Below are 10,790 nucleotides of genomic sequence, written 5' to 3'. Positions count from 1 at the left end.
TTTGCTTGGTTGATTTAAACAATTTCCAAAGCTTCAATAATTAATAATTGATTATTTGAATAATGATAACTTCTGTTTAGATATTTCTCTTGAGATCAAATTGAGGTTGAAATCATTTCCTTACAAATAAATGAGAGAGAGAGGAGTAAGTTTTTCACGTAAAATCTGAACTGATGTTAAGGCAATTCATTCATATGAGGCAATGCAGGAGGAATATGGGGATTACACAGAGTTTAATTTCAGACATACCAAGTGTGATTGACTATTAAGTCATCCTAATATTGAAGACTCGAACTCATGGGAAATATATAGTTGGGAGAAAATAGATTTGAGAGGAATTACTAAGTAGTTGGAATATTAAGCATGTGAGATGCATAGGATAAATTGGAAAGCACATAGTCTGAGAAAAGAAAAGAGAACGTGTGGAGAAATACGTAAAATATGATTATGAGTTTGTTTTGAGATATATCTAGAACACCAAATATAGATCTTAAAAGGACCAGTTGTTTTTACATTGTATTCGGATCCCTACGGTTCTTCAGAGATCTGGATAAAATAGGCATTAACTTGATAAATATTGAAGGGAATACATTTCTGGTAGAAGGAATAGCATTTGTGAAGGTCCTGCAGAAGGAAAGAGATTGGTGTCTTTAGGAAACAGAGAGAAGGCCAGTGAGCAAGAAGAAAGTAGGAAGAGAATAAATATGAGATAACTGTATATTTCAGTAATAGACACAACTCTTTGTAGTTAATAAAGCAAGCTAATCCCCTCTCTTCTCTCTCTCACCCTCTCACTCTCTCTTTCTTACCCCCACTATCCTTTGCATGTACTATTTCTTCTATACTAAACTGGATATTCTGCTTCCACATACCTCCTTTGCATCACCTTCTAAAATTAACTTCTATTCATTCTTTAGGTTATGGAGAAGTTATCGTCCTGTTTGAAAAGCGTATTAGTCACAACACACTGAATGCTGGAGGAAACAATTGCAAAATTTCAGTACTTAACACAATTGTGTATTTTCCTATCTAAAAATCCAACATTTATGACCCTAGACAAGCAGTTCTTCTGCAGGGATCGCCTCTCAGTGAGAGTTTGTGAATTTCATGCAAAATTGTGGTTTCAGCACCAGCCTTAGAGCCATTCATTTTCTGCCAAAGCCTTGAAAAGAGACAGAATAGAAGAACAAGCAGGGGATGTTTACACCACACCTGGAAGTGGCATGTGTCATCTCCCCATTCTGCCTGTGGTCACTCTCAGTTTCAAGGGAGAAAGGGTAATGGATACAGTGAAGAGCTAGCTAGTCTTTGCCATGTTTATTCCCTCAGTTTACCAAATATCCATTTTAATCTTCTTCTCTTATAGATAATACATTCAGTCACTCGCAAAGAGAGAAAAACCAATTCCCAACCAATCACTGACTCCAGCTCAAAGTCCAGGATCAGTGGGAGAGGAATTGTCTTAAAAGTTGTCTCCCTGAGGTCCTTCAATGCATGTTGTAAAAGGTCTAGTTGTTCTCCACTCAGCTCCGAACAGGCAGAAGATAGCTGCCTACGTAGAGAGAGGAGGATGGAAAACAGATGGAGTGATTACATTATAATATAGTAAAGTTCTGCCAGATAGACATGAGAGGAAGGAAGGAACTAAAAAAGGAAGAAGGGGAGGGAGGGAAGGAGGAAGAAATAAAGAAAGCTACTTTCAGTATTAGGTATTTGCTATGGGTTGACATGTGTTCCCTGAAAAGATATGATATGATCATAGTCCCTGGTATCTAAGAATTCAACCTTATTTGGAAATAGCATTTTTGAAGATATTCTTGGTTAATATGAGCACAAACTGGATTAGGGTGGACCATGATCCAACACAATTGATGTTGTTTAAAAAAAAGGGAGGAGTGGTGCAATGGTGGCTCAGTGGCAGAGTTCTCTCCTGCCATGCTGGAGACCTAGGTTCCATTCCCGGTACCTGTCCTTGCAAAAAAAAAAAAAAATAATAATAAATAAAAATTAAAAAAGGAGAACTGTACACAGACAGAGAGACACAGAGGAGAATGCCCTATGATGACTGTGCCAAAGAATGAAGTCAAAGGATTATTGGAAAACCACCAGAAGCTAGGAAGAGGGAAGGAAATTTTTTCTCCTTCAGGTGTCAAAATTCTGGCCTCAAGAACTGTGAAACAAACATGCATGTCTGCTGTTTAAAGACATCCACATTGTGGATTTTCTTGACATCTCAAAAATAGTGATGATAATGAATTGCTCATATCAGACAACAGGCCAATAGCTACACATTTTTTTTCTTTAAACTGACCCAACAACACTGTGAGTTGGATATTTTTATTACTCCTAATTGACTGATAAGGAAACTTAGGTTCAGAAAATTTTAGCAACTTCCCTCAGTCCACACAACTACTGATAGATTGGTGTTCCATCTCAAGATTGAATCCAAAAGTAAAAGTTTTAACCATTTTGCTAGACTATCATCCATATACTAACTTACATATCTAAAAAGCCATATGACTGAATCATTTGAATTTTATACTGATTGGATATCAGTATAAAATTCACAGAAAATCAGAACAGTTTTAAGATCACTAGGCACTATAACATATGAGAGTTATATTTTCAGGAATTTGAAAGTATCTGCAAATAAAAGAACAATGACTTAAACACAAACTCATCTAAACTTTGAACTTATCAATTCATGAAATCTCAATACATTTGAACAGTCCTTTCAAATTTTCAAGTCTTTAATAACTCAAATGCCTTAGGCATCATTTTCCATTACTACAAAACTCATTGTGAAAATATCTCACCTAGGCAATATGTAACTTTAAGATCTATTTTCTTGAGAAATTGCTTGCAGTTAATAAGGTTCATCATAGTTCTCTTCAAACTTAACACCTAATCCAAATGAAGATATTGTTCTTCTTCTATAATTGCCCCATAGAAACATGCATAGCATTTCTGACTCAATATAAATGTAAAAGTACATTTTACTTATCATGAAAAGAATTATAGTAGTTTTCTTGGCTTAAAATGATAACTTAGGTATTACACTGCTGGATGGGCTACTTTTTTTCAGTAGAGTGCCATCTTCTCTGAGAGTGAAAATGGACCATTAAAAAAAATGTATCTTTCAAAAAGAAAATTTACATAGACAAGATATCTTTATTGTAGTTGTATTTATTAAATTGAAAGGAAAATGCATACCTTAAAATTAATATTCTCAGAAAGCATTATGCTCACCGATTTATAACATTTTTAGTCAGTAGAATGTATTATCTTTCAGTAAGCAAATGCTTTTTTTCCCCTGAATTGCCAGTGATAGCTGAAGGACTTAATTATAGTTCTGGTATCACACATACTAATTTTTATTGTATTCAAAATAACACATAGAGATCCAATAATATTTCTTGTTAATAAATGTTTTCTCTGTAATGCATAAATGCATCTGGCTGGCAGCTTTTTCTTGGCCTTTGGATTGTGATTTTAAAAATGCAAACATAGCAATTAGGAGCTCAGAAGAAATCCCTCATCAAATTAGAATCTGCTGGCAAATTTGGACCTTAGCTAATTAACTGTGCTCTTAAAAATTTTGCTGAGAAATGAACTCAATTTAAACTTAAATTAATTAAATTAAAATATATTCTAAAATCTGATAGATCAAAACCCATTAATTTTAGTATAGCTGGTTCACTCCAGCCAAGTCTTCTGTACTGACCTGATATTCCTTTCACTTCAAGTAGTTAGGCAATTTACATTATGAAGGACAAGGATTAAGTACTGAAAAGTATCAGATACTTAATAAATTTATGAGTAATGCTGTTATGTCTCAAGCATAAATAAAAGTGAAATAACAAAGTAGTCCTTTTATTCTTAGCACAATGTCATTAAAATAGCTTGGAGAAAATGTTTCTGCCTTATCAAACTGAGAATTATTTTCCTTGTAATGCTCCACTAAACTAGTTCCTATAGCAATCTTACTGGGGTGTACACAGCAAACATTTGTTGAATTGGTTTTTTCATATATGATACACACTTCCTCTCCACATGCAAAAGTTTTTGTGTCCTGCCACTCTTCCCGCCATATACCTTTTACTCTTGCCAAAGTCTATTTTATTAAGTTCTTTACAAAAAAAAATGTATGTGAAAGATTTTAAAAGGTCAAAAGAAAGAAAATATTCATAAAATAGCAAAGACCAAGTCTAATTAGTAGGAACTATAATAAGTATACACAGGTAACATTCATAGGAACAATAGGTTCAGGTAAGTTGCAGTGGGGGTGTTTTTTTTTTTTTTTTTAACTTTTAAAAACATTTATACCTAGGAAATGCCATCATTGGTAGAGTAAATAACAGCCACAATTTTCCAAAAACAGTCTCTGTTTATCCTTATATTCTTAGTCTACTAATAATACTGAGCCCCAGTTTGCGTGGCAAATTAGACAGTCACCTAATTATAGGATTTCTCTTGTGTAGCATGGGAAACAATATTTAGAGAATTACGTCCAGTGACATTGAAAGATATATGTTGTGAATTAGAAGGAAACTGGAGCAGTTATAAGGAGTCCAGACATACAGAAATAAAATTTATAATGGAGTGGAGTGGATTGGAATGGAATGGGATAGGATGGGATAAGATAGAATGGAAATTCTTGAAGAAGATAAAGGAACTACATGGTTATTTACACTTGCCAGAAAGTCACTGGGCTAAATAGAGGTTTAGATAATAAGCAGAGCTTGCAAATTTTACTATCTAGCATATTGCTCAAGAAAGAAAGGTGACTGAAACCTAGTTTTAATGATGTTCAATTTTATCTCATCTTTTTTTCATTCCTCTTTTTTATGTTTCATAAAGTATATAATAAGTAATACAATAGCACTCTATAGTTCTTAAATGAATATGTAGAAGATAATATTCACAAAATTTTCCATACCGATGGAACAAGCAAATCAAGGTTTTAACAACAGTCATCTGATACATATGGTCAGACTTTGTTAAGGACTGAAAATACTCTGGAGTTTAAGAAAGCATAATAGTGAAATTTAAATTTTCAGTAGCACACTTTCTAATTTAACCTGGCTGGTCAATTTAACTACATGGAACCTAGAATAGGGAATGAGATCTTCTTATTCTGCACAAATTAATATAATACCTAGATATACTCCAAACTATTTGAGGCAAAAAATAAAAAAAATTTAAAAAAAAAAACGCATTTGCAAAATCCCCTTGAGGGACTGAAGGAAAATGTGGATATATTATACTTCCTCACCTGGGGAAATCCTGATATTCTATCAGGTATTAAGGACTTCCAATTTAATAAATCATACCTTCTATCTTGATTCTTTCTCTTATGAAAATTATTTCCGCAGTAACAAAGCTGGACCTGCACATAATTATACCCAAAAGTCACCCCCAGAGAGCCTCTTTTGTTGCTCAGTTGTGGCCTCTCTTTCTAGGCCAACTCTGCAAATAAACTCTCTGCCCTCCCCCTTACGTGGGACATGACTCCCAGGGGTGTAAGTCTCCCTGGCAATGTGGGACATGACTCCTAGTGATGAGCCTGGCCCTGGAATCATGGGGCTAAGAAAGCCTTCTTGACCAAAAGGGGTAAAATAAATGGAAGAAAATAAAGTTTCTATGGCTAAGAGATTTTAAATAAAATTGAAGTTATTTCTGGAGGTTACTCTTATGCAAGCTTCATCCAGATAGTTCAAACTACCACAACACTCCATACCCCAACCAACAATATTCCTGAATATCCTAGTGAGTATGTCTTGGGCTTTATGTAAATCTCTATAAAAGTTTTTTTAGTAATTTTATTTTTTTTAGAACCTTGAGCCTTCCAGATTGATCTTAGGCCAGATAAGTCCTAAAGCTCACAGGTACCAGTCTAAGAACACAACCAGGTTCATTCCTTTACCCCAGAATATCAGCACCCTTTGCAGCATGAAGAAGTTAAAATGGTCATTGCCCAGATATCCCTGAAGATTGAGAGAAAGGTCAAATGAGAGGAAAGGGGTGTAACTGAGAAATAAGGATTTAACAAAAGACTGTGGCTACAAACTCACTTTATAGATATTTCTTTTTAGAGCCTAGTGTTTTAGAATTTTCAAAATACCTGAAGTTGTTGAACTGTAATCCAGTAACCCTGATCTTCGATGATGATTGCTAACTATGTTGGGAAAAAAAGTCAGTTTTCTGTGTGTACATAGATCTACTTCTAGATGTTTTGTGCCACTGTGTATATACACATATACACAAACACACAAACACATACACACACATGCACACACACATATGTATATACATGAATCTGTCAATACTACACAGTCTTAACCTACCTCCATTGTAAGTCTTAAAATTGAGTAGATTGCAATAGTAGAGGTCAATTAGAGAATGGGGTAAAGGTAATGGGATATTTGGGGTTTCCTTTTTTCTTTTAATTTCTTTTTCTGGAGTGATGCAACTGTTCTAAAAATGATCATGGTATTGAATACACAACTATGTGATGATATTGTGAACCACCGCATTGATTTTATACTTTAGATGGGTTGTATGGTGTATGAAGAGATTGCAATAAAATATATAAAATGTAAATATATATGTATATAAAATAAAAAATATATTTTAAAAAGAAAGGATAATATGCCCAAAGCTTGCAATTTAAAAGTGACAGAACAGTACTGAGCAGTACTATCAGAACAGTATTATCATCATTAAATTGCATATCATGAAAAAAGTGTGTCATATATATAAAGTTTTTCTTCATTGTTTGTTTTTGGTGTTGCACCTGATATTCTTAGTTGGAAGTAACCTCAACAAAGTTTCCTATGCAATGAAAGTCATATTCATTCCCTTGATCTAGAAAAAGTCTAAAATGAGTACATGGTAAAGAATAATTCCTGCTTGGGATGACATTTAATTAAGTGCTTAAAAAGTCAACTAAAATTATGCAAAGCATCATTAATATGTAACATTACATTAGCACATGCAGCAGTGCGGGTGTACTCAGTTAAGGCTTTAGCATGCTAATCTTTTAAACTATATTCATTTTTAAATATCCCCCAATTTCTGTACATCTTGAATTTAAAATCTGATTACATGAGTTTCATAATGCATTTACTGGGAGTAGGTTTACTTTTCAGATGATTGTTCTTAACTCTTTGAAATAGATGTTGAGGCTACATTGTTCATGCATATTTAATTTCTGGCTTTCTTCATATGAAAAAACTATGAATTTGCAATGTTTGCTGCATAACAATCTTTCAGCATGTAAAATTCTATTTTCACTTATAAAGGAGCATAAAGTGTAATTCCAACACTTTTATCACAGACATATGTTATCTTTATTTGCAATTTACAGGCTAAATTTCCTTTAACATCAGCAAAAAACTGCATGTATAATAACTCATTCTCTATTGCCAGTTTCATACTGAAAACAAAACCAATAAGGTCTGATGAAACCAAATTTAAAGAACCCATAATTTCATGCCGTAATTTCAAGATGAGTTTGAATAGCTGCACAATTAAGCCTGAGGTTAACTCTCATAGTCTATGAAGGAACTCTTTCTCTGAAGGTAGCAAAGTTCTGCAACAAGGGCCTCTACAGATAAAACACAAGTCAAACTCCTCTGACATTATATATTACTGATGCAGGTATTATGAAGAATTCAAATTTTCATTTTAAAGGCTCCAGAAAAAGTCTTTTTATTTTCCTCTAATGGAAAGTTGACTAAAAATAGTATGAGTTTTTATAGCCAATTTGAAATCTGTTTTACCCTCTCTTTCAATGGTCCACACAGATAAAGCAATCATCTTCACTTTTCTCATGAAAAGCATAAATCTCTACAAAATTGTTTGAATGACTGAGATGAAATATATCACTTTTACTCAAAATGTCATCATCACAATTAGTTAAAGTAGAAAAAGCATTAGTACAATTAATACTGCATGGTGCCACTACAAATAAAATATTCTACAAATAAGGTATTTGCTATCTGAGAATAAAAAAGAGAAAGTATTTTTTATTTTCCTAAACATATTTTTTTTTGCTGAAGCAAATTCCTATCAAGATAAATTGACTTAATTTTGTACTAAGAACAAATGTGCCCTATCTACAGACTAGGGAAAGAATGCAAGTGATAGAGCTGGGGCTAAATTTACTCCCTGGAGAAGGAAGTCAATCTAATTTTCTGAGGAAGCCTTGTGGCAGGCAAAGCAGCATGCCTGGCAATGCATGAGCACCTGGTCCAGATAAGTATTGGGCAAGGAAAATTTATAACTGGAGCTGACATAATTGGGTACTGGAGTACAGAGAGGAACAAAGAAGAGAAAAGGACATAAAAGAGGGAAATGAACACTTTTAACCAGGCACACCGCCAGACAGCGTACGGGATGGGTTGGTAATAGCAGGTTCCAACCAACTAGTTAACTGCTACTGGGAAAAGAATAGAAAGTGTGCTGTTGAGAGAAGGACCCTGGCTGGGCCTGAAAGCCACTTATAAGTCTAAAAGACTTTCAAACCATGGTTGCTAATAAAAATAAAATTGTCAGAAATCCAATCATGTAATTTTCTAATGCACCTCCTAGGATATATAGAAAATTAGAAGTGTAATTTGTGTTATGATTTCAAATAATAAAAACAGACAAGCATCTTGATGTATTGTCTTTGGAGGAGAGAATAGCACAGGGTCTGTGTACACGTTTTAAATGTTCCCTGCCTGGGTACAATGCTGGCTCCAGCACTCACAAGCTCTTGTAATCCAGGGTGAGATAATTAAATCTCAGATTTCTCATCAATGTGGATGAAACCTACCCCATAATGATGCCATATAAAGTAAATGAGATAAATATTTAAGACAATGACCAGAGTATAGCATGTGTTCTTTTAAAAATATTTTTAATGTTATTCTCAAACATAATTGTTCAAATCCAAAATTATTTATATCAAAATTAGAGTTCAAGGCCATGGGCTAGGTACAGTGAGAATGAGAGATGAATATGTTACTGTCATCTAGAACCTCAAATTTTAATAAAGATTTTAAAAGTTAAGGTTTGCAGTGGAAAGAATGTATGGCTTAGTCTTTATGGAATAAATAGCTAGGGGAGAACTCCAGCATTCCAAGAGCCATAGAGGAGAATTTTATAAATACCTTAACCAATGAAAAAGGATGAACTGTCAATTAACTTGTCTGTAGCTAGATATATCTTACTTTTATACATGGTGCTATTTTATTTCCTGATCAATATAAAATAATTGCTCAATTCCACCACCAGCAATGTGAGTTCTAGCTTGTTTAGTGCCAAGCCACTACTGAGAATAAATAGAAAGAAAGCTGGATAAAAATTAAAAAAAAAAAAAAAAACAGCATAATTTAAGGTATTGGAGACCTACCAGGGCAGTAAGGATTTGAGGTGTCAAGACGTAGTTATGATGGAAATCACAAGGTGAGCATATGTGATACATGCACAGGCATGTAAGAAGCAGGAAATTAAGACTCTGAATGAGGACAAAAATCAATACACAGACACTTAATTCAGCTTAGCACAGATTCTAGATTTAATTGACCCGGACATTAAAATGATTGTTCTTAGATTCCGTATAATTCAAGAGTAAAATGTATACATGTAAAATACTTTAAAAACACAAAAATCAAGCCTCTAGAGAGGAAAACTAGAGTTTCTCTAATGAAAAATACAACAATGAGTGGATTTAATGGTAGATTAGACATTGCAGAAGAAAAGGTTAGTGAATTTGAAGATACAGCAATAGAAACCATCCAAAATACAATGTAGAGAGTAAAATAATAATAAATTAAATAAATAAATAAATAGATAATGCACACATACCTTAAGCCAACAAGCAAGCACTGGTGAGTTGGTGGACATACTCAAGCAGCCTGCTAGAAATGTTATCACATTCCCTGAAGGAAATGAGTTGGAAAGGCAGAAAAATATTTCTCAAAATAATGCTTCCAAATTTTCCAAATTTCATACAATCTGCAAACCCACAGATCAAATAATATGAATGAAACTCAAGACCAGGACATGTGAAGAAAACCATATGCAGGAACATTATAATCCAATTGTATAGAACCAATAAGAAAAAAATCTGTGAACCTAAAATTGTATATCTTATGAAAATACCTTTCAAAAGTGAGTATTTCATAAGATTTTTCTGACATAAACATCAACAGAAGACCCACATGATAAGAAATATCATAGGAAACCTTTCAGACACAAAGAAAATGATGTTACATGAAAATATGGATCTACACAAATGAATGGATGATATCAGAATGGTAACTATATAGGTAAAGGTATAGGATTGTATTTTTCTTCAAACTGCTTTGAAATATAATTGACTTTTCAACAAAAGAAATAATAATATACCATGGAGTTTATGGAATATGTACATAAAAAAATGTATGGCACCAATAGCATAAAGGCTGTGAGAAGATAATGAAAGTACGTAATAGCAAATTTCTTGTACTGTATGTCAAGTGGCATATTAATTGTAGCTAGATTTTGATATGTTGAAAATGTATTCTCTAAGCCCTAAAGCAACCATTAAAATAATAAGCAGAAAGAAATAGAAAAAAGCCCACAAAGAAGATGCAAATAAATAATTTAAAAATAGTGAAACCAAAATGAGGTAGGTAAACAAGGAATAGAGAATATATGGGATAAATAGAAAACAAATAGCAAGATGGTAGACTTAAACCTTGCAATAAAAATAATGCTATTAAATATACATATTCTAAATAACCCAATTAGAAGGCAGA

The 10,790-nt window shown here is 33.4% G+C and overlaps 2 long non-coding RNA genes across 2 annotated transcripts in view; one reads left to right on the top strand and one right to left on the bottom strand.

The window, feature by feature from the left end:
- The window catches only part of LOC143686322 (uncharacterized), a 32,285-nt gene extending 31,086 nt beyond the window's left edge, over positions 1 to 1,199 (top strand). Inside the window, exon 3 of the long non-coding RNA XR_013177030.1 lies at positions 918 to 1,199. This is a non-coding gene — a long non-coding RNA (uncharacterized LOC143686322). The remainder of the gene's footprint in view (positions 1 to 917) is intronic.
- LOC143686323 (uncharacterized) overlaps positions 1 to 10,790 on the bottom strand; it is a 101,202-nt gene that overhangs the window by 31,447 nt on the left and 58,965 nt on the right. The gene's annotated exons all lie outside the window — the stretch shown is intronic.

The sequence above is a fragment of the Tamandua tetradactyla genome, chromosome 6 (genome assembly GCF_023851605.1).
Source record: "Tamandua tetradactyla isolate mTamTet1 chromosome 6, mTamTet1.pri, whole genome shotgun sequence".
NCBI lineage: Eukaryota > Metazoa > Chordata > Mammalia > Pilosa > Myrmecophagidae > Tamandua > Tamandua tetradactyla.
This window is presented reverse-complemented; position numbering and strand designations above follow the sequence as displayed.